The sequence below is a fragment of the Nansenia antarctica genome (assembly GCF_963989245.1).
Source record: "Nansenia antarctica genome assembly, chromosome: 2".
Taxonomy (NCBI): Eukaryota; Metazoa; Chordata; class Actinopteri; order Argentiniformes; family Microstomatidae; genus Nansenia; species Nansenia antarctica.
Genome location: NC_137675.1, coordinates 14,739,220 through 14,761,192, shown reverse-complemented (window position 1 = coordinate 14,761,192; position 21,973 = coordinate 14,739,220).

Genomic DNA, 21,973 nt, shown 5'->3' with positions numbered 1-21,973 from the left:
CCTCCCACTCGGCTCTCACAAACTAGTCTCTCTCCTAGAATCTATTAGAAACTAGAAGAGATTCCAAACTAGTTTCCTCACCCTTCTCTAAAAAATGTTCTCCAAACCAATTGACCTGAGGGACACACACTGGGGGGCTGATCTCCCCCGGTGGGCCAGCCTTAGGTGAGGGTGTCTAGTTTCATGGCCGAAACACCCGATGATCCTTTGGTTACTACTGATGATGAGATCCCAAATTTACTTTCTAAAAATAACCCTTCAGTTTTTCACCTTAAACTAATACCTTAATGACTTAACCTTAACTGATCCTGATGCTAATCCTAACCACAACTTACTTACTCAATACCTTAATGGCTTGACCTTTACTCCGACCCTAACCCTGGGCCTGACCTTGGCCCTAACCTTAGCCCTACCTTAGACTTAACCCTGGCCCTAACCCTCCTAACCTTGGCCCTAATGTTAACCCTAACCATAATTAAACAGCCTTCCCATACAAGGGTGGCTACGGATTTTCCCCAGACCAGGGTCACCATCCTTCCAATGGTTTCCCTATCTAACTCACGTCCCTTTAACCCTAACCCTAACCCCTAACCCTAACCCTAACCCTCTCCCTAATCATAATTGATTCTTGATTTTCATAATTGATTGATAATTGATAACTCTGAGAGCTATACCGGCCGGGGTTTACACCCTGGTGTACACTGGTTCAACCAAGCCGGGCAGGTTTCAGAGGAGGGGCCAGACGAAAAGCAGCACCTGGTCCTCCAGGTTGGGGGTTGGGCGTGGGGCCAACAACCCCATCCCGTAGAAAACAATCCGTTACAAAAACGTTGACGACAGAACAGACCTCAGCCCTGGAAGAAGAAGGATCCTCAATGAGAGGAAACATGACGCTGTGTGATGAAAGCTGTCAAGTCACAGAAGTCACAGAGCCGAAACCCCTTCTGTCAACCAGAGACATACGAATTGGAACATGGAACGTCAGGACCTTGTATGAGACCGGAAAAACCATACAAGTAGCAGCAGAAATGAAGAGGTACAAACTAGATCTTTTAGGAATTAGTGAGTCACGATGGACACAATCTGGACAACAAAGACTGCAGACAGGAGAGCTGCTACTCTACTCTGGGCACGAAGAAGACAAAGCCCCTCACACTGAGGGGGTTGGCCTTTTGCTATCAACAACAGCAAAGAAAGCACTGATTAAATGGGAGGCACTTGGATCAAGAATTATAACAGCCACCTTCAGAACCAAGAAAAGGGAAATCAAGTTGAACGTGATACAATGCTATGCACCAACCAATGACAGCGACGATGGAAAAAAGGATGATTTCTACAACAGACTGCAGAGCATCCTGGATCAACAAAAAGGAAAAGACGGGGGTCACGTGACGATGGCTGACTGAAAGACGTGTTTTGCCGGGGGCGGGGGGGACGATGGCGTCCGGACACGGGAGGGGCGGGGCCAAAGCCAGCAACGGAGGAGCGATGACCCTGACCCCCACCTCCTCCTCCTGCTCCTCCTCCATGCCCCCCCAGCCCCGGGGCAACAACTCCTACAGCCCCTCCCCGGCCGCCTCCTCCCCCTCCCCCTACCCCCAGGCCAAGCCCCACCCCCACCCCCCCCACCACCACCACCAGTCCAACTTCATCACCCCCATGCAGGCCACCCTCACCAAGTCCTCCCACAGCAACCACTCCCCCATCATCAAGCTCACGCCGCGGCCCCCACCCCCACCCCCTCCCCCTCCTCCTCCTCCTCCTCCTCCTCCTCCTCCTCCTCCCCCTCATCAAGAGATGACAATAACTTCTACCTACCCATGGTTGTCTAGTGCTATCCTTCTACCCCAGGGCCATTCAGGCCCTGAACACAGCAAAGACCTAGGTTCTGGGCCCTGGACAGTCTGGACGGATTGATGGTAGCTGCTGGATTGAAATCAGGTGTAGTGCTGAGGCACAAATGTGTACATTTCAAGCCTGCAAACTGCGACACTTTAAATGAATGTGCAATAACACTATGTGCAATATGACAACCCTAGGGTACATAAGGTTCAGAGAATAGGAAATGTTAGAATAGGTATAGCATAGCATAGAGTACAGCACAGTGTTTTATTTGTATAGTATAGTATAGTGGATAGTGTACATAGCCTTTATTTATGTAAACCAGCTCCTTTCCCTTCTTGTTTTTTAGTTTTTTTTTCCTAGCACCAGGGGAGCCCCCCCTCCCAAATTTCGTTGTTTGGTACCTGTACTATATCAATGACAATAAAGACCATTCATTCATTCATTCATTATCTTGCAGCATTGGATAGTACTCAATCAACCTTTGGGCCATGGCAGACACCTCATCACGAGAGGGATACTTCATGTCTCCCCTGTCCTGCATTTCATTAGCCCTCAGGATCGAAATCATGCTTGTCATGGTGTTTCTGACCAAGCGGCACCTGAGATCTTTGGACATGGTGCACTCGTGTGCTCTGCCGCAACACTCCAGCTCAGAATGGTACTTGCGGACTTGGTTCAGCTCTGAATCTGTGTAAATAACATAGTCTGGGCTAATTATCTTCATGATCTTTTTAGGAGACACACGTTTTGGTGTTGACGTCTGGGGTAGGCTCGTGTGGTCCCCTGTGGCCACTTCAGAAGTTAAGATCTCCTGCACAAAAATAATATGTAATATTAATAACAACAAAAACTACCTCATAGGGGGTCACGTGACGATGGCTGACTGAAAGACGTGTTTTCGCCGAGCTCCCGCTCTCACGCATTTATACTTACATTATTAGCAATTTTATGCACGTATCTCAACTTATTTTTTACTAATACAGTGTTGTGTTAACTGTCGACAAGAAAGAAGTGTCCATCTCTGACAAACTATGTCGAAACAAACGGAAATTCAGCCAAAGAAATGTGCGCAGGCAGCTAGCCATACCCAGGTTGCTAGCCAAACAGCAGACATTAACTCTCCGTTGAAAAACTACGAACCGCCCCGCGGTGGTGTAGCGGTCTACGCACTGGCCGCTAGTGCATGCTGCCCACCGGGGCCGGGGTTCGTATCCCGGCTCGCCAGATCCAGATATGGCCGAGGCACACGGGAAGCGGCATATTGGCCGGCCGCTTCCGAGGGGGGTATAGGAGTATTTCTGGACTAGGATCCGTCGCGCAACACCGCCCCCTGGGTGCCGGAATAACGGTACTGGGCTCGAGGAGCCAGTCAGCCTAGTCTGCCTGGCGCCCTCCTCTGGGACTGCCGGCCACGGGGTCGTGCGGCGGATCCTATGCAATAGGCAGGGGATAATTGGATGCTAAGTTGGGTTAAATTGGCTACCAAATTGGGTGAAAAAAAATCTGAAAAAAAAAAAAAAAAAAAAAGAAAAACTACGAACCTCCGCTAGCTACAGACACCAAAGCATTGATTCGCGAGCTAACTCAAAACTTCAGTGACATTGTGGAAGAAAAGCTATCTAAGATCTCGGGAGTTCTGGACAGAATTTCCACAACCATAGAAGCTCAGTCCACACGCATTACCGAGGCAGAACAACGAGTGTCGGACGTGGAAGACACAGTGAGCGGTTTACAAGCAAGACTCGCCGAAGCAGAAAAGAAAATTAAGGTGATGACAGATGGCATGGATGATATGGAGAACCGGAGCAGACGCGACAATATTCGTGTCCTCAATCTGAAAGAGGGCTCGGAGGGAAAACTTCCTATACAATTCTTTGAATCCTGGCTGCCCACTGTGCTTGGAATAGGAACGAGCCCTGGCACTAAAAGCCGTAATAAAATCGACCGAGCCCACCGCAGCTTGGGACCGCGGGGCACACAACCTCGCCCGGTGATCATCAAACTCCACAACTCAAGAGACAAGCCGAGGATAATGGCAGCACTGAGGACGAAGCCTAACCTGGAATACGAAGGACAGCGGATCCTCATTCGCTTCATTCTTCATTCTCACTTCATTTTCGCTCTTTACTGCGCTCCACCAACAGATTCATGTAGCAGTTTATGACCTGGAGGAGACAATGGCTGAAAATTAGAAAACAATAAACATCTCTACGTTATTACTTATTTTTCCCCCTTCTTTCCAGTAAAAAAATACCAAATGTGCTTTATTTTGCGATATTCGGCCGAATACATTCGGTGGCCGAATGTTCGGTGCATCCCTAGTGTTCACACATTCAAGCCTCTCTTTTTAATTGTTGTCTGTGAGCGGATAGTTCCTATTATATAAATTCTCATCTAGGTCTGTCTCAAACTATGCCGTGTTGGGTCCTTGAATTTGAGGGAATTGAGTCTTGAAAGTCCTTGAAAGGTGCTTGAATGTGATGTTTCAGAAGGTGTGGGAACCCTGTTATTATTATTATTATTATTATGATGATCCTCTGCCGTCCCTCCCAGGTCCAGATGCCCATGGACGTGTTCCTGACCCATGACTGGCCGCGGGGCATCTACCACTACGGCAGCACGGGGGAGCTGCTGCGGAAGAAGAAGTTCCTGCGCCAGGATATAAAATACCAGGAGCGGAATATCTATTTCTTCCCTGATCTGACAAAAGCAGGCAAGGAGAAGCGAGATGAATTCAAGGACATTAAACAGACCCTCTTTGAAAAAAGAATCAAGTTCTCCCTTCTGTACCCAGCCCGCCTCCGAGTTGACTATGATACTGGGAGAAAATACTTTGACACTTCAGCGAGCGCTCAAACTGACTTCAACCAGAGGTACCCGAACGAGGAGGGTCTTGGTTGAGCTCTGATAGCCTGCATTGACTGAGCTGTGACAACAAGGTAACAAATGTACATTTGAATGAGTGGACACAACGGACCAAGATAGCCTACTTCAGGGGTGGGGAACCATTTTTCAAACTTTCCCTCCCTTTATACTTACGACATAGATAGTATATTGTTTGTAAACAAAAGGTAGAAGTATTAATGCTAACTAGTTTCTGGCTGATATGAAACCCTAAGGGCTTAAATAATTGTAAACTTTCTCAACTTGGCTTTTTGGTAAAGCTATTGTGTACAACAGATTGGTTTGTACAGAACTGCAGCATTTAAAACAATGTTTCAACCAAAAATTGGTGCTAAAGTTTCTGTGGATTTGGCTAAATGTGGCTAACTAGTCCAATCTTTGGCCAATGACCAATTACTGTTATGTTTTTTTACGGCAATCTGTCACTATATGTGGTGCATGATGATAACAACTCACCGCATCGTTGAGCCAGTTAATTAGATGTCCACTGCTATAATGTAGCCTACTGGAGATTGGGTGCGTTTATTTTATTTTTTCCTTGAGAGAGCATTTCCACATAAGACTTAAAGGTCTCAATGCTGACTATACATGACTGTGCTCGTTCTCTATCAGCAATACTTATCCACAAACACCTTACGTTTACACTTGATAAAGTTATCCAAGATACAGAGGGAAGGTTTGTTGTTATCACTGGGTTTCTATATGGGGAACATGTCCTTATAGGTAGTGTTTATGCCCCAAATACATTTGATAGCTCATTTTACTCTAAATTACTGTCTGATATTTCTTCCATTAGCCCACCTTATGTAATACTTGGAGGAGATTTTAATTGTGGTCTGGCTCCAGAAACGGATCATAGCCCGCCTAAAACCCTACCTCCTTCCAAAACGGCTCAAATTACAAACGAGTTATGCTCAGACCTTGGCCTACTGGATGTATGGAGAATCGTGAATCCCCAAGAGAAGGACTTTACATTTTTCTCTCACCCTCATCATTCTTTCTCGAGAATTGATTATATTTTTGTATCACGATTAATTTTAGACAGAACCAAGGCCGGTTCTATCAACACATGCGCTATTTCAGACCATTCCTCAGTTACTATTGAATTCCTACCACCCTACTATGACCCCCTATCTAGACACTGGCGTTTGAACCCGTCCCTTCTTAGCAATCCCACATTTTTTACATACTTAGAAACACAGTGGGAACTCTTTATTTCCACGAATGACACACCTGATATTTCTGCTTCTACACTATGGGAAACGGGTAAGGCATTCTTGAGGGGGGCCATAATATCCTATACAGCAGCATTAAAAAAAGCATCAATGGCAAGTCAACTGGAGCTTGAGCAACAGATTAAAACCCTGGATAGAGTTTAAAACCTCCTCCTCCACAGCTGTGTTAAAAAAGCTAGAGGCGGCTCGATCCGCCCTAGACCAATTGCTAACTCAAAAAGCAGAATCGGCAATGTTTTTCGCCAGGCATAGATTATTTGAATCTGGTAACAAACCCGGCAGGCTCCTTGCTCGACTGGCCAAAGGCCGGACAGGGCCTCATGCAATACCATCTCTCAGAGATAGCATGGGCATACAACAGTTTGAAACCAAAATTATTAGTAAAATAATGAAGGACTTCTATCAAGGACTATACTCATCTGAATGTCAAAATACTTCAATGCTAAGAAAAACGTTTTTAGATGGGATACATCTTCCTACATTATCTGAAGAACACAGAAACGACTTGTGTCCTGTTTTTCGGCCATCACACAGCGAGAGGTTGAGGACATCATTAGGACGATGAAGCCTTCCACCTGCGCCCTGGACCCCTTCCCCACAGCCCTGGTGAAGTCTCTCCGCAATAAGTCCTCTCATCACCAAGATCATCAACCACTCCCTCCAGACCGGCCATGTCCCATCTGCGCTGAAAACTGCTGTCATCAGACCACTTCTCAAGAAACCCACCTTAGACCCAGAAGTCCTCGCCAACCACAGGCCCATCTCCAACCTTCCTTTTTTATCCAAGGTACTAGAGAGAGTAGTTGCTGCTAAACTTAAGGATCACCTAAATGAAAACCACCTCCTTGAGTTTTTTTCAGTCCGGCTTCCGCCCTGGCCACAGCACGGAAACGGCTCTGGTCAAGGTCACCAACGACCTCCTGATGACAGCATTACAGGATTAATCCTTATCAATATGTTTGTGTTTGCGTTTGCTTGTCATTCCTCTAATTTAAACTGCATGGCTCCATCTACACTGCTGCTGTGGCTGTCGAGCCTGATAAGAGCTTACCATTACACTCCATGTTTATTCTGGTGTTGTATAAACTCAACCAAACACTGTTTTTTACCCTCAACAGGAGAGCTGCCAGAAGACAGGCCATTCGCCACCCCACTAAGATTGAGAAGCACCTCACTAAAGCCACCACTACCAAGCTGGTCTACACAATCTTTGACACCTTCTTCTCTGATGAGATTGATCAGCTTAATAAACAGGGTGGTGCGATCAAACGACAACGCTGTGGTGTCTGTGAGGTGAGTCATAGGTTGTGCTTAGAGAAACAACCTTGCATCAAAAGTTAACCTGAATATTTATGCATCTCTTGGTGTTCTTGTTTTAAAGATTGCCACGGTTAAAAGGGTACACTGCCGCGCCCCCCATCCCTCTGAACAACCAACCACACATTATTTCTGGTTTCGCGCTCTGATTGCAGGTGCGCGAGATAATTGCTCCGTCACACTGGGAAGAGCTTACAGCACTATGCAACAATGGCGAAGGAATATAGGAAACGAAAATATGAAGAGGAATATCAAACATTTAAAGAGGACTGGGAACTCGAGTTTTTCTTCGTCTCCACCGGTTCGGGAAAATGCATCTGCCTGCTTTGTGACAACGTCATTTCACAATTTAAAAGGTCCAATTTGCAGCGCCATCACGACACAAAACACCAGAAGTTCAGTACCGACTTTCCGAAAGGCGGAGAGCTGAGGGCGGAAAAGCTGGCGAGACTCAAACAGAACCGAACTACTCAAAAAATCGTATTCCACACTAATACGAGTGAAAGAGCGACAGAGACATCCTACAAAATCACACATGAACTGATGAAAAAGATGAAGCCATATACTGACGGAGAAATGGTGAAGGATTGCATACTGCTGGCTTTTTCAACGTTGTATCCTGAGAAAAAAGACCTGGAACGAGAGGCCAAAAAAATTCAACTGTCGGATTCTACTGTAGCTAGGAGGGCATCAGACATTTCAGAGAACATTGCACATACTCTTAAGGACAAACTGTCATCCGCTGAGTTTGTCAGCCTTGCAATGGACGAATGCTTGGATATCAATGACACGCCACAATTACTCATCTTTATCCGAGCGATCAACAGTAGGTTTGACATTAGAAGAACTGCTTGACATGGTTTCACTGGAAAATGGAACAACGGGCATTGAAATAAAAAACGCAGTGCTGGAAACATTAGAAAAGTTTAACATTGGACCAGAAAAAATTGCAGCATTCACAACAGATGGTGCACCGGCGATGCTAGGTAAGAGGAACGGAGCCGTGGCTTTGCTGAAAGAAACGCTGAAAAACGGCGGGGTTGCTGCTAGGGTTGCCACCTTTCAGTCAAAGAAATAAGGGACACCCCTCGCAGTAGGGGCCCCGCTCCTGGGGACCACGACCACCACGGGCCCAAGGTCGGGGTGGGGGCGCCAGTGCTAGTAAATCATAAGTTAAACATCGTTTCAATAAAGCCTTAAGGGCTGCCAAGTTTCACCAAAAGTTTGGAGTGAGATTTTTTGGCCGTGGAGCGACCCAAAACTGTGCACGTGTGCCCCTCTGTGCCCCTCAAAACCCAAAAACTGTGCCCCTCTCTCCCACACAATTATTTGTGCTAGTTTCCTGCAATTTTACATGTTGTTCATAATAAACCAGCACAAGAAATAAAAATAATTGTATTATTTGATAAAACAAGACAAATTCAGACAATACATCATATTTATGTAAGTCTTAATAAACAAATACAGTAGCCTACAGAGTCTAAAAGAAAATTGGGCACCATCAACAGGGCCCCTTGGTCAGCATTTTTTTTTAGGGACCCCCAATTGTTGTATTTGTATTGTACATTGTATTTAATAATAATACTAATAACAATGTTATATTATGTTACAGTAGAGAAACAAAAACAGTTACCAAAACCGTAAAGTTGCAACGTAGGCCTATCATCTCACCCAAATTAAGTGAATATTAAGTGAATTTTAGAAACGGTATGCCATAGTGTCTTTGAGATAAAGGATACAATCCGTTTTCACACTCGTGTTGAATAACAGAAGATTAATGGAGCAGGGAAAACATGAGTGTGAGGACGGAGGATGATGAGCAAAGTCCCATCATGGATATTTCACTGCCAATCTCTCCTCCATCACCCCGAAAAAGAGAACAGAGGATGAAACAACTTGCGATTTGAAAGTACCAGGCTACCAGATACGTACATGCACATATTTTGCAACCAGGGTTGCCAGACGGAATTGACCATTTCCAGCCCAACCAGTCTAAAAGCTGCCGAATCCACCCGTCCAGTGTGACCATAAGTAGTCCAATCTGGCAACCCTGCTTGCTACGTTCTGACTTACGTGCAGCTCGAGTGAACACAGGTTCTTCCAGCAGCGCGCGCCTCCCGCTTCGATTGCAGACTCAAGTTAACGCGCGTGCTGAAAGATGCCACGAAACTCGTGTCCGGTAGCTTTATTTAAAGGAATTTCTAAAATAAAAGACTTGGCAGCTCTGTATGATATATTGGAGGAATCACGCAATTCGGGTGGATTGAAAATACGGAACAAACAGCGTTCCGTATTGGTTCAAAACGGGACGCATCTTTTAACTGTCAGATACGAGACGATTCCGTATTTTAAGGGACGGGTGGCAACCCTAGTTGCTGCTGAGGGTATTTTCTCATACCATTGTATTGTGCATCAACAAGCCTTGTTTGCTAAGTTCAAATGTCTGAATGAAGTGATGGCAAATGTAATCGAAGTGGTTAATTATATCAGGGCCCGTGCAAGAAACCACTTACATTTTAAACTGCTGTGTGAGGAGTTTGACACTCACTATGGAGATTTGGTGTTACACACCGAGATCAGATGGCTGTCTAAAGGACGTATGCTTGCACATTTCATGGACCTGCTTGAACCCCTGAAATCCTTCATTGTCGGCCAAGGGGAGACTTCCCGATTTTCCTTTTTGGATGATAAAGAGTGGGGGCTGTCTGTTGCGTTCCTGTGTGACATTACGCAGCACTTGAACGAACTTATTCTCAAGATGCAGGGAAGAAACAAGACCGTGTATGAGCTCCACACGGCTGTCAGAGTATTTTCTGACAAACTGGATGTACTCGAACAAAGTGTCCGTGGTTCTGATTACCGTTTCTTCCCCACCGTGCAGAAAGTGATGGCGACGCATGCAGATGCTCTCCCGTCCTGTCAATCACAATTCTGTGACGTGCTAACTGAGCTCAAGCAAAACTACACACCAAGATTCCACGACTTCAAGGATCATAGCAATATTTTTCTACTTGTGAAAAACCCATTCCTGATTGAGGTCAATGAAATGAAGCAAATAAGCGACCAGCTCGGACTTGAGCAGCTTCAAATGGAGTTCGTGGAGTTAAAGAGCTCAGATGAACTTCAGCGTCAGTTTCAGATTACAGATGTCGTGGACTTTTGGAAACTGGTGGGGCATCTACCAAATATCTCCAGACTGGCAAGACGCATCATCTCAATGTTTCCGTCCACATACCGGTGTGAAGCAGCATTCTCTGCGCTCTCAAAAATAAAATGTCGCAACCGAAACAGATTGAGTCTGCAGCACACAACAGAGGCCCTTCGGATCGCCGTTTCCAGCGCAGAGCCCGACTTCAAATCACTTGTGCGGCAGAAGGAGTGTCAGAAATCACATTGAGTGTGAAGTAAGTACAACATTACTCTTCTGACAACCCCTGCTGTCTATAATCTGCTCTTATATTGACTGTGATTATCAGTAAACAACATGCTGTCTATTATCTGTTATGGGCAGTGATGATCAGTAAACATGCGGTCTGTTATCTGTTGTTATGGGCAGTGATGGCCACGCCCCTCTTAAATCCCGAACAGTGTCCTTCTCGCACTCAGCCCCCTGGTACACCTGCGAACTGCGGAAGATGAAGACGGCTGGGCGTGTCCTCGAGCGGCGTCTCAAGGCCTCGGGACTGACTGTTCATAAACAGGCCTACAGAGAACATCAAAAGGCCTACGCTAAATCCCTCAGAGATGCTCGCTCACAGTTCTACTCTAACATCATCAACAATAGCCCTGGCAACTCTAAGCAACTCTTCACCACCATAAATCACCTTCTCAAGTCACAAACTCTCTCACACTCAGAAGCCACAGAGGAGAGGTGCAACAACTTCATCACTTTTTTCAGAACAAAAGTTGACAACATCCGCTCTCTCCTCTCCAGCTCTGTCGTCCTAAATGTCCCGACTGCCGACCCACAGCCTGGGATTGCCCAACCTCTCTCCTGTTTTTCGGCCATCACACAGCGAGAGGTTGAGGACATCATTAGGACGATGAAGCCTTCCACCTGCGCCCTGGACCCCTTCCCCACAGCCCTGGTGAAGTCCAATCTCTCCGCAATAAGTCCTCTCATCACCAAGATCATCAACCACTCCCTCCAGACCGGCCATGTCCCATCTGCGCTGAAAACTGCTGTCATCAGACCACTTCTCAAGAAACCCACCTTAGACCCAGAAGTCCTCGCCAACCACAGGCCCATCTCCAACCTTCCTTTTTTATCCAAGGTACTAGAGAGAGTAGTTGCTGCTCAACTTAAGGATCACCTCAATCAAAACCACCTCCTTGAGTTCTTTCAGTCCGGCTTCCGCCCTGGCCACAGCACGGAAACGGCTCTGGTCAGGGTCACCAACGACCTCCTGATGACAGCAGATACTGGCTCCCCATCCCTCCTCATTCTCCTGGATTTAACAGCAGCTTTCGACACCGTGGACCACAACATCCTCCTTCACCGTCTGCACTCCACCATTGGCCTCTCTGACACTGTCCACAACTGGTTCACCTCATACCTCACTGGCAGAACTGAGCACGTCACCCTGGGAAAGGCGAAATCCCACACCCACAACGTCACCTGCGGTGTCCCCCAAGGCTCGGTGCTGGGCCCCACCCTGTTCACACTATACATGCTCCCCCTTGGCTGTGTCATCCGCAGGCATGGAATGTCATTTCATTGCTATGCGGATGACACACAGCTCTACCTCAGAGTCAACCCCACCTCCTCTGCACCCCTGCCACTATCCACACTAACCACCTGCCTGGAGGAGATAGAGGCGTGGATGAAGCTCAACTTCCTACAACTAAACAGCTCCAAGACCGAAGCCATCCTAGTCGGCACACCACACCAGGTCCGGTCATCCACCATCACCAGCATCACCTTCTCTGGCCAGAACATTCCCCTCTCCTCATCTGTTACCAACCTGGGTGTCAAAATGGACCCTCACCTCACCTACGAGACCCACATCAAACATATATCCAAAACAGCTTTTTTCACTTAAGGAACATTGCCAAACTCCGTCCTGCACTCACTCTGGCAGATGCAGAGAAGCTCGTCCACGCCTTTGTCTCCTCCAGACTGGACTACTGCAACGCACTCATCATCGGGATTCCTAGCAGCTGCCTCCAGAAACTTCAATACATCCAGAACAGCGCTGCTAGGATCCTGATGAGGGTGCGCAAATATGATCACATCACCCCCATCCTCAAATCACTTCACTGGCTCCCCGTCTCACTCAGAATTGAATTCAAGGTCTCCCTCCTCACCCACCAGTGCATCCATGGAACTGCCCCCCCCCCTACCTCAAGGAACTCCTCCATACCCCTCAGACCTCCTCACGCACCCTCCGTTCTACTGCCACCAACCTCCTCAAGACCCCCAGGACCAAGCTCCGCACGATGGGAGATCGGGCCTTCTGCTCGGCTGCTCCCAGGCTGTGGAATGCTCCAATATGCTCTGCATAGATGCTGTTTGCTTGCTGGCTTACAAGAAACATACATTTAGTGTGGAATATGTTTCTTTTTTAATTGTATTTTTGTTAGTAAATGAAGATCTTTTTTATATAAAAAAATATATAATAATAATTTTTAAAAATACCTCTATCTCTTTATCTTGCATCCAGAGACACCAGTCCGCCTGTTCAAGTACCAGACCCAGGCGGATGCCGCGTCTGCACCAAAGACCAATGATGCAAAGCCTTCTGGAAGAATCCTCATTCTTCAAATGGTCTCACAGTGCAAGCACCGAGGTGGCATCTCCATGGTGGAGCTCAAGCGTGCCCTGGCCGCTGGTGGCTACGATGTCACCAAGAATAACAAACGTGTCAATTTGACAGTGAAAGGTCTTGTGAGGAAAGAGACACTGGTGCAGACCACAGGATCTGGAGCATCTGGGTCATATAAACTCAACAAGAAGGTAGAGACTAGTGTGTTCTATGTTTTGCCATATTGGTGTAAATGTACGAAACTGAAACAAGAGACATCAGGCCAAGTCATGAATGAACAAGCTCTGTAAAACAAACTCTAATGACGGGTCTCTATAGGACACTAGACTGACTAACAAAACCACGGACACATTATGGATAGAACTAATGATGTTCCATGAGATCAACACTTTTTGTTTCATCACATGCATTCCTCACTTAGGAGGAGGATATTGCTGATGTCAAGTGGCTGTTATATAACTGATGACGGCAGTAACGGAATGATTGTTCATGTTGTTATTATTGTTGTTATTATTATCGTACATGTCTCTGCATTGCAGATAGAAATCTAAAAACATTAACATTATAACCATATGATGATTGTATGTGCTATATTGGTTTATGTTTTTACCTCAGGAAGGCAGCAGGGCATCTCCCTGAATGGTGTTCACCTGTGACACAATAAAGACTGTTTCTGTAGAGAAGTGCATCTCAGTGTTTCTACCTATTTGTTGTGTGTTAATGGGGAAAAAAAAACAGTGGTTTTCCTACACAAAAAAAAGTTAACAACAGCCGAACAAGGGCAACCAAGATAAAAGCCCAAAGTGAGTACACTGAGGCAAACAGAAAGGTCAAAAGAAATGCCAAGAAGGACAAGCGAAACTACATCGACAACCTGGCTAAAGAAGCAGAAGAGGCAGCAGCAAAAGGAAACATGAAGGAACTGTATGACACCAAGAAACTGTCCGGAAAGTTCAGCAGACCAGAACGACCAATCAAAAACAAGGAAGGAAAGACCATCACAAGACTGGACCAACAGCAAGAGGGATGGGCAGAGTATTTTGAAGAACTCCTGAATAGACCGACACCACATAACCCCCCGGACATTCAACCTGCGGAGACTGACAGTCATCAACTGTGGAAAAGCCCAGCAAGCAGGAAATCCAACAGGCCATTGCACAACTAAAGAATAGTAAGGCAGCAGGACCAGACAACATCCCTGCCGAGGCACTGAAGGCAGACAGACACCTCGGTGGAGATGCTACACCCCCTGTTCGAGAAGATATGGGAGGAAGAGGAAGGGCCAACAGATTGGAAAGAAGGCTACTTGGTCAAAATACCTAAGAAAGGAGACCTCAGCCAATGCCACAACTACAGAGGAATCATGCTTTTATCAGTGCCAGGAAACATCTTCAACAGAATCCTCCTCGAGCGAATAAAGAAAGTGGTGGATCCGCAGCTAAGAGACCAGCAGGCAGGCTTCCGACCCAATAGATCATGTGTAGACCAGATTGCAACCCTCCGAATCATAGTTGAGCAATCATTGGAATGGAACTCTCCATTATACATCAACTTTGTAGACTACGAGAAGGCATTTGACAGTCTCCACAGAAACACCCTCTGGAAATTGCTTCGACACTACGGCATACCAGAAAAGCTTGTCAACATCATGAGGAACTCCTATGAAGGAATGACCTGCAGAGTCATACACAGCGGGCAGCTCACACGAAGCTTCCAAGTGAAGACCGGAGTAAGGCAAGGCGGTATACTGTCCCCCTTCCTCTTCCTCCTGGCCATCGACTGGATATTGAAGACCACAACGGCACAGAGGAGAAACGGGATCCAGTGGACACTCACAACACAACTGGACGACCTAGACCTTGCCCTACTATCCCACAGTCGACAACAGATGCAGGAGAAGACGAACATACTGGCAGACACCTCAACACAACTAGGCAAACAACACAAAAGACCAAAATACTAAAGATCAACACAAACAACGAAGAACCAGTAAACCTGGAGGGAACAGCACTCGAGGAAGTAGAATCCTTCACCTACCTAGGTAGCATCATAGACAAGAAGGGTGGCACGGAGGCAGATGTCAGAGCAAGAATCAGCAAGGCAAGGGCCTCATACATCCAACTAAAGAACATCTGGAGCTCCAAGGTAATCAGTCAGCGGACAAAGATCAGACTCTTCAAATCCAACATCAAGCCAGTACTCCTATACGGATCAGAGACGTGGAGGACAACCAAGATCACAATGACTAGAGTGCAGTCATTCATCAACAGATGCCTGAGGCATCGTGGACGGCCAGTTCACTGACACTGAGGAGTAATTGTTATTATTGTTATTATTGTCACATCTGGGGTGTGTGGCGTGACGTGAACAAGATGGCGGAGTAGAAGCCTCGCGGTTACTCTCCCTTAAGTTTGTCTGAGCAAACATCTATATTTCTGCTACGAAATCTGATATTAACCTACACCAGTTGAAAGTTTATTAGCCTGTTTAGTACTGTCCATAATGGCTAGCCGTACGCGCAAAAATAAAGATCCTTTGGTCATGCCGATGGACGGCGACGAAAACTCAGAGAGCGCTCTCACAGTGGCCTCTCGAGGCTACACTTAAACGCTATTTCAATATAGCGGAGAAAAACTCTAACGACCGATTCGACCGGCTGGAGACCCAGCTGGGAGTCATGGAGGCAACCCTGACCAAACACGATAAGGAGATTAATGCTCACCTCCAAGCTACAGGAGCGGGTAAAGGATTCCGAGGTTACTACCTCTCAACACATCACATCCCTAGCTCAGCTCGAATCCAAACTGGCATCCTTCGAGGATAGGAACAGAAGGGACAACCTACGAATGATCAATCTAAAGGAGGGAGAAGAATCTGGGAATGCACTGTCCTACCTCACTGCCAACTTCCCAAAATGGTTCCCCTCCCTGGCTGACAAGCCGCTAGAGATCATGCAAACTTTCAGCAGAGGGCTGTAGACTATTCCATTCTCGTGATCAATGATGAAAGTGGACACATCTGTAAAAAAAGGTGACGACGGCACTGGATGAAGCTCTTTCATGATCTTGTCCAGTTTTTTCTTCATGTGTGTGTCATTTTCGGGGGTCAGCACGGGGAGGTCTTTTGGCTGCATAGAACGATGTGCCCTTCTCTTGAGCGCAGGACTGGCTTCATCATTGAAGGCAGGATACAGCTCTTCATCCACATGTTCACCGTCATCTTTACATCTGGCCACCCAGAGAACAGATACAAGCCTCACACCAGTCTTCTGGGCTTTATCCCATGTGGCTGGATGGCCGTGTTGAAAGACCACATGGGTGACTCGCTTATTTAATCTTTTTGTCACCTCAGCTCCCATATCGCACAGCTGCTGGATGATGGACTTGGAGTAATTCTCCGTTTTGCTTCTGGACCACACATCAACATAGGCCACAACATCTTTAAGGATGGCAGCAGAGTTGCTGTTTGTGGTCATCTTATTCACATTCACCTAGGATTCTATGTCAGCAAGATTATCTTGAGTTGCAAACGTTGTTCGAGCGATGTATGCTAACCATTGTTGTTTTTTTGTAACTTGACAATACCTGTGCTGTAAAAAAAAAAGTTGTGTATTAGGGCTGTCTTAAATACTTCGAAGCTTCGTTCGATGGGCACGGGATTCGAACGGGAAAATAAAATTCGAATATTCGGAAAAAATAAATAAAAATCTGTGTTGAAAGATTCTCTGTGTTGAAAACAACAAGGACGTGTGCAGCAGACATGTCGAAGAAGTCATCAGGCGTGTGGTTACACTTTAAAATATGCAAAGACAACACCCAAAAAGCCGAGTGCCAGATATGCCAGAAGAAATTGGCATATCACAACTCTACAACGAGTTTGTCAAATCACCTAAAAAACGTAAGTATCGCTGTACACGACGCCACACAACACATTAATAAGGCTATGCCTATGCTATGGCTAGTTGTGTTACCAAGTTGGCTAATTGAATTGTAATCATCTGCTTTTGTAGGTGCATTGTCTGAAAAAAACGGATGCTTCAACGTCAGCCGACACCTCACAACAAACAACCATTGGTGACACGCTGACTAAGAAGCTTACGGAAAGCAGAAAGCAAGCCATAAGCAAGGCTTTAGTTTCGTTTATTGCGGAAGACCTATAAATATCGTGCAAGGGAAAGGGTTTAAACGCCTAATCGAAACACTGGAGCCAGCTTATACTTTGCCGACACAAGAGGCTCTCTCCTATGCGCTTACAGATCAGCACAGATGCATACGGGATGAAGTGCGCAGCGACATTGAGAAGTGCTCTGCAATTAGTTTCACAACGGATATATGGACCAGTCTACAGATGGAAGCGTACATGACGGTGACAGCTCATATGATAAATAATGACTGGGGAATGAAGAACTGTGTGTTAGAGACCAAGTCAATGGAGGAGAGTCACACAGCTGAAAATATTGCACAGAGACTTGGAGAGGCGGTCGATGCATATGCTATACCTGCAGAGAAAAGAGTTGCAGTTGTGCACGACAATGCTGCTAATATGATTCTGTGCACTCAGAAGCTGCAGGAGGAGGAGGCGTGGGGGACTGTCAGGGGGGTGCGCTGTGCTGGACACACACTTCAGCTTTGCGTTAATGCAGCACTAAGACACGACCCTGTACACCGTACCGTGGCTGCTGCAAGGCGACTTGTGGCGCACTTTAAGAAAAGTGCGAAAGCAACTGCGGCGTTAAAAGAAAAACAGAACGTACAACAAGTTTCAAACCACAAACTCATCCAAGAAGTCGCAACACGCTGGAACTCGACGTGTTTCATGCTGGAGCGTCTTCTCGAACAACGGTGGCCCATTTCAGCTGTCCTGTCTGACCCAATCGTCACCAAAAGAGCTGACCGATCACTGGACCTGACAACAGCCCAGTGGGTCATCGCAGAGGAAACTGTTGCCATGCTTAAGCCCTTCATCACTCTGACTGAACTCTTGTCAAAAGAAGAAAATGTGTCCTTGTCTGCAGTAGCGCCAATGCTGACAAATTTGAAAAAAAGACATCTAGAGCAAGATGACGACAGTGACAGTCCCACCACAAAAGCTCTGAAAAGTAAATTGGTGGAGGAAATTGATAGGAGGTGGCGACTTTCAGACGCGACTGAAGCTACTGGCCTCAGCGCAGCCACTGACCCCCGCTTCAAGCAATTAAGCTGGCTATCCGACGAGGAAAAGGAACATGTGTACACGGAGGTGATTACGTTGGCTGAGCGCGTGGCACCGCCACCAACTTGTGTTGTTCGTGTCGTTCAATGAGAAACAGGATCTTTTTGTAACTTTTATTAACGTGCTCCGTTTACATCAACTGCATCTACCTAGTACCTATTAGTTCTTCTGCCCTCGCTACCACCACATCATCTCCGGTCATGTCCTATAACAAGGACCTCTACTGACACCTAGTGGTAGGAGTATCCAATCATCACACAACTGACGATGACGGGGATGAAGGAGGCAGTGAGTCGGCTTCAGCGGAAAAGAGGCGTAAAACGGACAGAGAGAGAGAATGCGACCTCCTTCTGTCTATGGATGTCCAAGATCTCCAGCCTCAACGACTACAGGCCAATCGCTCTGACATCTGTGGCCATGAAGGCGTATGAGCGCATCGTCCTCTCCTACCTAAAAACCCACACCACCCCCCTGATGGACACTTATCAATTTGCCTATCGTGCCAACAGATCTGTTGAGGATGCTGTCAATCTAGCCCTCCATCACACACTACTTCATCTGGAATCACCCAACACCTACGCCCGCATCCTATTCATTGACTTTAGCTCAGCCTTCAATACAATAGACCCGGTCAATCTTTTCAACAAACTGGTGGACATGAACATTGACCCCTGCATCTGCCACTGGATACGGAGCTTCCTGTGGAAAAGACGACAGTGGGTCAAGATGAACAGCCTTTCATCTCGACCCCTGACCCTCAGCACAGGCGCCCCCCAGGGATGCGTCCTCTCACCCTGGCTCTTCTCCCTCTACACCAACCACCTGATATCTCTCCACAGCTCAGTCACCTTTATGAAATATGCGGATGACACTACCATAATAGTGGCATAATAATAGGTGTCATTGTTGACGAAGGTTTAACCCAGGTTTAATCCTCTCCAAGGTCCTGGAGAAAATAGTCGCCACCAAACTCCAACATCACCTCAGCAGCAATAACATTGCAGAAACATTGCAGAAAAATTCCGGTCTGGTTTCCGCTCCGCCCATAGCACTGAAACAGCACTGGTCAGGGTGACAAACGACATTCTCATGGCAGCCGATGCCGGCTCTCCTTCTCTCCTCATCCTCCTGGACCTCACAGCCGCCTTTGACACCGTCGACCACACCATCCTCCTAGACCGCCTTCACTCCACTATCGGACTCTGCTACACTGTTCTGGACTGGTTCACATCCTATCTTTCCGAACGCACCGAGTGCATCTCCTTGGGAGGTGCAAAGTCCCGGACCCAGCCTGTCACCTGTGGTGTCCCCCAAGGATCCGTACTCGGACCCACCCTCTTCACCCTGTACATGTTACCCCTCTGCCGTGTCATCAGCAAGCATGGTATCCCCTACCATTGCTATGCTGACGACACACAACTCTACATTAAACTGGACCCAACCCCTCAGTCAACCTCATCTGCACTCACCATCTGCCTGGAGGAGATAAAGGCGTGGATGAGAGTTAACTTCCTTCAATTAAATAGCTGCAAAACAGAAGCCATCCTCATCGGCACCCCTCACCAGGTTAAATCATCCCCCATAACAAGCATCACTTTCTCTGGACAGGTTATCCCTCTGTCATCCGTCGTCACCAACCTTGGTGTTCTAATGGACCCCCACCTCAACTACGAGGCCCACATTAAACACATATCCAAAACGTCATTCTTCCACCTAAGAAATATAGCAAAACTCCGCCCCACCCTGTCTTTGCCCGATGCCGAGAAGTTAGTCCATGCCTTTGTCTCCTCCAGGCTCGACTACTGCAACGCACTTCTCATCGGGATCCCTAGCAAGAGCCTTCAGAAGCTCCAGTACATTCAGAACAGCGCTGCTAGGATCCTGATGAGAGTGCGCAAATACGATCACATCACACCCATCCTCCACTCACTACACTGGCTTCCCATCTCCTCTCGGATCATTTACAAAATCTCACTGTTAACTCATCAATGCATTCACGGCAACGCACCCCCTTACCTCAAGGACCTGGTCAAATCCCACAGCCCCTCCACTCGCACTCTCCGCTCATCAAATGCAAACCTCCTCAAACCCACCAAAACCCACCTCCGCTCCATGGGAGACCGGGCCTTCTGCTCCATCGCCCCCGAACTGTGGAACGCCCTCCCTGCCCACCTGAGAGCACCACAGTCGGTCGACTCTTTTAAGAGCGGACTTAAGACTCATCTTTTTAACAAAGCGTTCCAGTAGCCAGATTTGTATTTATTTTTTTTCTTTAGTTTTATGCCACAGTGTCTTTTTAACCTTTCTGCTTTTGATGTTTTTAGTGATCTTTATTGTGTTGTGCTGTTTTTGTTTCTTTTATTGACTGTAGCACTTTGAGATTCTTGAAATGTAAAGTGCTTTATAAATAAAATCCATTATTATTATTATTATTATCTCTACTTCATTTCAAAGTCAACTGAACTCCTAGCCTAACCCTTGTGTGGCATGTCTGTAGGTGAGAACCACCCGTCTGCCAGGCCTGAAGATATCCATAAACGAGTACAACGTCCACGCCGAGATCCTGAACACGGGGATGGGCACCAGCAACCTGCACCACCTAGACCTGCTGAAGGAGCTCTGAACAAGTTTCAAACCACAAACTCATCCAAGAAGTCGCAACACGCTGGAACTCGACGTGTTTCATGCTGGAGCGTCTTCTCGAACAACGGTGGCCCATTTCAGCTGTCCTCTCCTACCTAAAAACCCACACCACCCCCCTGATGGACACTTATCAATTTGCCTATCGTGCCAACAGATCTGTTGAGGATGCTGTCAATCTTAATAAAATGGCACCTGGAGGGTGGAGGACGACATGGATGATGGAGGAGGAGATGATGGAGATGATGGAGGAGGAGATGATGGAGGTGATGGAGGAGGTCCTCGACACGTATGAGGTGGAGAGGATCATCATGCACATGCGGACAGAGGAGGGAGAGGTCCTGTACCGGGTGCGATGGAAGAACTGCTCTGCGGACGAGGACACCTGGGAGCCCAAGGCCCACCTGGAGGGCTGCCGAGAGGTGCTGCTGGCCTACAAGAGGAACCTGGCCGAGATCGCCAAGGCTAAGAAGGACGCGGAGGCTAAGAAATAGTGGCAAAGAGCTCGATGACACCAGACATGGTGGTCTCTTTATTCATACTGCTGTCACTTTGGTTATTCACTCATAATTGTACGACTTATCCAAAATAGAAGACATTTACATTTGAACAAATGCAACATTTTTACTTGTTAAATAAGAAATGGGCTTCCGGTTACGATGTGAAAGGAGGTAGACGCGTGGAGGGTGGCTCCCAGTATTTCATATTTTAAATCTCAACTATCGTGATCACTTAAACATATTTTTAAGAAAAACAATTAGAAAAAGTTCAGGTGTACAACTTGTCTCGAGGATATGCCCAACAAACGCACCAAAAGGGGCACACGACCATCTACACCTCAACAGCTAACAGAAGACGCTAGCGAAGTAGCTAATATGGCGGCCGAAGCCTCAGCGAACCTGCCTACCGACCTACAAAATCTCCGCTTAATGCTAGTCACGGACATGAAGGACATGATTAAGGGATTGATCGAAAGCGCCCTCTCTCCACTCAAAGAGTCTTTAGATGCTGTGCAATCAACCACCCTTGACCATGGTAAACGCATTGCTGAATTAG